General features: G+C 41.1%; 1 protein-coding gene across 2 annotated transcripts in view; it reads right to left on the reverse strand.

Moving 5' to 3' along the window:
• The window catches only part of LOC112222241 (transmembrane and coiled-coil domains protein 1), a 124437-nt gene extending 118267 nt beyond the window's left edge, over window positions 1-6170 (reverse strand). The window contains exon 1 of one of the 2 annotated variants that reach the window (XM_024384962.2): window positions 6053-6170. The gene's annotated coding sequence lies outside the window, so the exon portion shown is untranslated. Of the gene's footprint in view, window positions 1-3060; window positions 3148-6052 lie in introns of those variants that run through there. The other variant, XM_024384961.2, reaches the window with a different exon arrangement.
• Between the last annotated feature and the right edge of the window lie 382 nt (window positions 6171-6552).

Genomic DNA, 6552 nt, shown 5'->3' on the forward strand with positions numbered 1-6552 from the left:
GAGCGAGGTGGATGGGGAGGGAGGGAGGGAGGAGGGCTGGCAAGCGTCATCGTGGTGGTCTGACCAGCGGAGTGAGACATGAATGGCTGTGTCTGAAGCGCCCTGAAGGGGCAGAGATGCTCTCAGCCACTTACCAGACAGATACCGGGATACTGTACTTATAATTTCCACCTGCATCTGCTTGTGTGTGTTTGTTTTTGTGTTTTTGTGTATGAGTGTAAATGATAAAGAGAGAGCTAGAGATTGGTTGAGTAAGTGAATCGATCAATACAAAAAAACATTCAGTTAAAATCATCATAGAAGCTTGTTTTCCTACTTCTTTGTAGAGTAGAACGAGAATTTAACACCCATGTCTTGTAAAACATTGGAGGGAAAAAAATAGAAATTCAACTGCCAATCCTCAAAATAATTCCACGCTGCTCTCTCTCTAAGAAACAGGCTGGTGATGCCACCCACATAACCACTTGTTTCATGGTTGTGTCCAACTAAAATGAAATTACATTAGCTATTTAACAGACAAAAATACACTCTATGGTGAACAACAATTGGTAGTTGTCATGGGTTGTAGATCTCTGGGCCATCCATTGCATTCACATAACCGTAGATATACTATGAAGCAGGATGCCCCATTGAGAGCATCCTGTCTGGCTGTATCACCGCCTGGTACGGCAACTGCACCGTCCGCAACTGCAGGGCTCTCCAAAGGGTGGTGAGGTCTGCCCAACGCATCACCGGGGGCACACTGCCTGCCCTCCAGGACATCTACCGCACCCAATGTCACAGGAAGGCCAAGAAGATCATCAAGGACTTCAACCACCTGAGCCATGGCCTGTTCACCCCACTATCATGCAGAAGGCGAGATCAATGCAGGTGTATCAAAGCTGGGATCCATAGACTGAAAAACAGCTTCTATCTCAAGGCCATCAGACTGTTAGATAGCCATCACTAGCCAGGCCTCCACCCTGTAAGCTGCACTGAACTTAGTCACCGTCATTAGCCGGCTACCACCCAGTTACTCAACCCTACACCTTAGAGGCTACTGCCCATACACATGGATAACTGGTCACTTTAGTAATGGAACCCAGGCCACGTTAATACTGTTTTACCCATTTTATATGTATATACTGTATTCTAGTCAAGGCCATCCTATTCAACTATTGCTGTACATAGACTATTCTATCCACGTATTCTTCAGATATACTACATATTCTATCCACATACTGTCCATAATGTCTATACATCCCATCACGTATATATATATATACACACACACACACAGTACCAGTCAAAAGTTTGGACACACATGGCATTATTTTCAACTAACTCCGCAACTCTTCCAACTATTGACATTTTTCACAACTGCCACCAGTTTGATGCCAAAACATTGACAAAAAAATAAGTACTGATATCGTAAAATAAATACAAGTGTGTAAAAAGGATATTTCATGCTGAAACCCTCATTCTAAACATCAATCATATTCACTAAGTTGATGGTTTATATTTAGGATAATGTTTTACAGCTTTGTCGTTCTATATACAGTACCAGTCAAAAGTTTGGACACACCTACTCATTCAAGGGTTTTTCTTTATTTGCACTATTTTCTACATTGTTGAATAATAGTGAAGACATCAAAACTATGAAATAACACATATGGAATCATGTAGTATTCCAAAAAGTGTTAAACAAATAAAAATATATTTTATATTTGAGATTCTTCAAAGTAGCCACCCTTTGCATTGATGACAGCTTTGCACACTCTTGGGATTCTCTCAACCAGCTTCACCTGGAATGTTTTTCCAACAGTCTTGCTTTTCCTTCACTCTGTGGACTCATTAGACCAAAGGACATATTTCCAAACCATCTCAATTGAGTTGAGTTCAGGTGATTGTGGAGGCCAGGTCATCTGATGCAGAAATCTATCATTCTCCTTCTTGGTCAAATAGCCCTTACACAGCCTGGAGATTTCTGAGGCTGGTAACTCTAATGAACATATCCTCTGCAACACAGGTAACTCTGGGTCTTCCTTTCCTGTGGCAGTACTCATGAGAGCCAGTGTCATCATAGTGCTTGGTGGTTTCTGCAACTGCACTTGAAGAAACTTTCAAAATTATTGACATTTTCTGGATTGACGGACCTTCATGTCTTAAAGTGATGATAGACTGTCGTTTCTCTTTGCTTATTTCAGCTGTTCTTGCAATAATATGGACTTGGTCTTTTAACAAATAGGGCTATCTTTTGTATACCACCCCTACCTTGTCACAACACAACTGATTGGCTCAAACATTAAGAAGGAAAACATATCCACAAATTAACTTAACAAGGTACACCTGTTAATTGAAACACATTCCAGGTGACTACCTCATGAAGCTGGTTGAGAGAATGCCAAGAGTGTGCAAAGTTGTCATCAAGGCAAAGGGTGGCTATTTTGAAGCATATAAATGAACAGGTATGCCTTGTTAAAAGTGAATTTGTGGAATGTATTTTATTTATTTATTTTGAGACAAAACAGCAAAACAGCAAATTATCACAGAAATAAAAGATGCTTGCAGTGCTTTTAATATGTTAAGCTACTAACACATTAAAGCAGATATTACAGTGTATAAGTTACACTATTGGCCAAACAAATGTCTGTAACATAGCACAGATGGAGATAAAAATCTAGGGTTCCTTCGTGATATATGGTAAACAAGCAACTTGCTTCGTTGACATGACAGTGAAACGTTAAAGTAATTGAAATGTAACAAATTTACAACATCAACATGTGGCTGATTGATGGCCTATGAATGGATTGTATTGATACAATATAAGTGTATAACGTAGCGAGCTAGAATAGTGAGGGACAATCTGCATCACTGAAACAGACAGGTTGACAGCGCTTGAAGTCCTGTTTGATTGTGTCATTATAAACCAAGACTTATGAAACATGGTTTTGCGAAAGAAACAACTGTTACGTCTAAAAAAGCCGTAGTATTGCACCATAACGATTTCAATAACTGTCACACTATACACATTTACATTACATTTAGTGACGATAACTTTAGCAGTAAATTGACACTTACATGGGAGATGAAAAAAACTGCTAGTCAACACACGTCCAACCACAACGCAACGGCACCCCTCCTCTCTGCGCTCTCCCATGCTGACGTAGGAATAATAGGACGTACAGCAGCAGAGGGCACGGGCGGACCAAACCATTTGGTTCGTTTAGGGGAGCTCACTGCAAAATATCGTCAATTGAATATAGTCTAAACATGCTTCAATAATTTATATATGCTACTCGAGCTATATTGGTAATTGAAACAAATACATTCTTTAGAATATTGTGCAGGATTTGTAACGATTGTATTCATAATCTAATATAAACTTTTTATTCAACTTGATTATTACAGAGGAACTCGATTTTATTGATGTACAGCTTGTGCCTCTTTCCTGGTCATGCCTATTCTAATTTGTAACCTGGTGGCAACAGTCATACTGTGACAGTATGTCTATGCACACATCAGTCATAATAAAAACACTGATTGGTTACACGGAAAGATTGATCTTGACATTTTCTCGATACAGTCCAGCTCAGTGACATGACACACACTGTATCTAAATTTACCATCAAACCTGGAGAGGAGAGGACAGAGAGTTGATAGGCCCTAGGAAAACCTGAGAGAAACCACACACATAAGCAGTGCCCCACAAAAGCAGAACCAACCAGAGAACTGAGCCTTGCTATAACAAGTTATAAGTCATTTTGGGGAGACATTACAAAACAGAGTTTGGAGTTTGGCTTATTATTTATCCATTTATCTATCCCCTCTCTATTGACATAGCACCTAGCCAAAGTCTTCACACTCTTCACAAACCTCTCTGTGTTCAGAGTGTCTTGAGTTCCTCCTCCCCTTAGTTTCTGGTTGGAGTTGGTTTTTACTGCATTATACCGTGTGAGTGGGCAGGGGACGTGGACCAACAGACCAAAGATAATTGGTTTAAAAATAGGTATTTTTACACACACACACACGCTACCCCTACCCCAGCAAACATCTCAGCACCCCCTGCAGCTCTAAGTGCATGCTTTTCAACTGATTGCTGCCCTCACCCTCCCGCCCGACAAGCATCATTACTCTGGACGGTTCTGACTTAGAATATGTGGACAACTGTAAATACCTATGTGTCTGGTTAGTCCTTCCAGACTCACATTATGCATCTCCAATCCAAAATTAAATCTAGAATAGGCTTCCTATTTTGCAACAAAGTCTCCTTCACTCATGCTGCCAAACATACCCTCATAAAACTGACTATCCTACCGATCCTTGACTTCCGCGATGTCATTTACAAAATAGTCTCCAACACCCTACTCAGCAAATTGGATGTAGTCTGTCACAGTGCCATCTGTTTTGTCACCTAAGCCCCATATACTACCCACCACTGCGACCTGTATGCTCTCATTGGCTGGCCCTCACTACATATTTGTCACCAAACCCACTGTCTCCAGGTCATCTATAAGTCTATGCTAGGTAAATCCCTGACTTATCTCAGCTCACTGGTCACCACAGCAACACCCACCCGTAGCATGCGCTCCAGCAGGTATATTTCACTGGTCAACCTCAGAGCCAACACTCCCTTTGGCCACCTTTCCTTACAGTTCTCTGCTGCCAATGACTGGAACGAATTACAAAAAAAATCACTGACGCTGGAGTCTTATATCTCCCTCTAACTTTAAGCATCAGTTGTCTGAGCAACTTACCGATCACTGTACCTGTACACAGCCAATCTGTAAATAGCACATCAAACTAACTCATCCCCCTATTGTTACTTATCCTCTTGCTCTTTTGCACCCCAGTATCTCTGCTTGCACATCATCATCTACACATCTTTCACTCCAGTGTTAATGCTCAATTGTAATTATTTTGCGTCCATGGCCTATTTATTGCCTACCTCCCTACTCTTCTACATTTGTACACACTGTACATAGATTTTTCTATTGTGTTATTGACTGTATGTTTGTTTATGTGTAACTCTGTTTTGTTGTTTTTGTCGCACTGCTTTGCTTTATCTTGGCCAGGTCGCAGGTGTAAATGAGAACTTGTTTTCAACTGGCCTACCTGGTTCAATAAAGGTGAAATAAAATATGTTTTAAAAATCCCACACACAGATGATCATCAGCAGTAATTACTTGTTAGTAAACTCTATTTAATCATCCCTGCAAAATCTGTTTAGGACAGTTTGTTACTGTAATGTGAATGTTAATTATTTCTGAACACCAGGGGGCAGTACAGCCATGAAGATGAGTTGCTGGTCAAGCTGGACACAGACATCTCAGATTCATATAGCTGTTATCCCATCAACACAGCAACTTATGTTTCTGCCCTTCATCCATTGTCATATTTCAATGTATAACACAGAGAAAACATATGAGACTGAATCTGATGGTGGAAAATTTGTATGTATAAGACTCATTTGAGAGACATCTATTATCAGCTATGCTCAACAGAGGGCAACAGCGTTGAAGAGACATACAAGCGTGCCTTGCAACATTATTACCATTCTGGTAAATAAACACAATTCTCACACTTATGAAGAATAGACAACGTTTTGTTCAATATCAAAATACACTGTTTACATGTTTTATCAAGTACACACACACTCAATCATATCAAAGATAGACTGAGCAGTGTAAAAAAAGACACTGTCACTAGCAAACACATGTAAGGAACAGAAATCGTCATCATTATTCTCATCGAGCTGTAAGACATGGAGTCCTCACCAAAATCATGGCAGTTCCTTTCCACTTTGTTGTTTCCACTTTGCTGTGTTCTGTGTGTGAATGGGCTTCACACTGTATTATAAAAACCTGTTGGAATTTAAGTGTCGTAGCTATGAATAACTGGGTCTCCTGGTCAATGACTGGAACCTAAAGTGACTAAATATAATGTTTTCAGTAGCTCAAAACAGTTTTGGTGGTTAGCATAGCAGGTGGTTTGTGCTCAGTAGAGTTGCTTAAAATAAGTTGATATCTAATGTTTATGGAGTGCATTTGGTGCATGGTTCAATACCCCTTACCATTGGCCATGCGTGTATCAAACACTCATTAGTGTTACATCCTGTTACATCCTGCTCGCCCTCTACTGCTAATCCTGTGTCTCCTTGACCTGCCGCCACTCCACCAGTGTTCACTTCCTCTCCCACTCTCTCTGTGTGTGTGTGTGATTGTGTGGGCGGAGACAGGTGTGCTGTAATCAGAGCAGATCCCCACCAGCTGCAACCTGTTCCATAATCAAGGCTTCTACAAATACTCAGCCCTGCCACTTCCACGCTGCCAGATCATAATCTCTGCTCAGTCAGTCTACGGTTCTAGCTGTTTGGCCCTGTTTAGATCCTGTTATGCCTGTTTTCCCTTGCCTGATGCTGTTTTCCTCTCTGCTCAGTTCTGCCCACTCTGACTCTGGTCCCTATCTCCAGTCCTGCTACTCTGTCCTGGATCCCCCACTCTACTGCTCCCTTGGATTCTCCTCCGGACCTGCTAACCCTGTCCCCAACACCTGTCGCTCCAGCCTCAGCCT

The sequence above is a fragment of the Oncorhynchus tshawytscha genome, linkage group LG22, assembly GCF_018296145.1.
Source record: "Oncorhynchus tshawytscha isolate Ot180627B linkage group LG22, Otsh_v2.0, whole genome shotgun sequence".
Classification (NCBI taxonomy): Eukaryota; Metazoa; Chordata; class Actinopteri; order Salmoniformes; family Salmonidae; genus Oncorhynchus; species Oncorhynchus tshawytscha.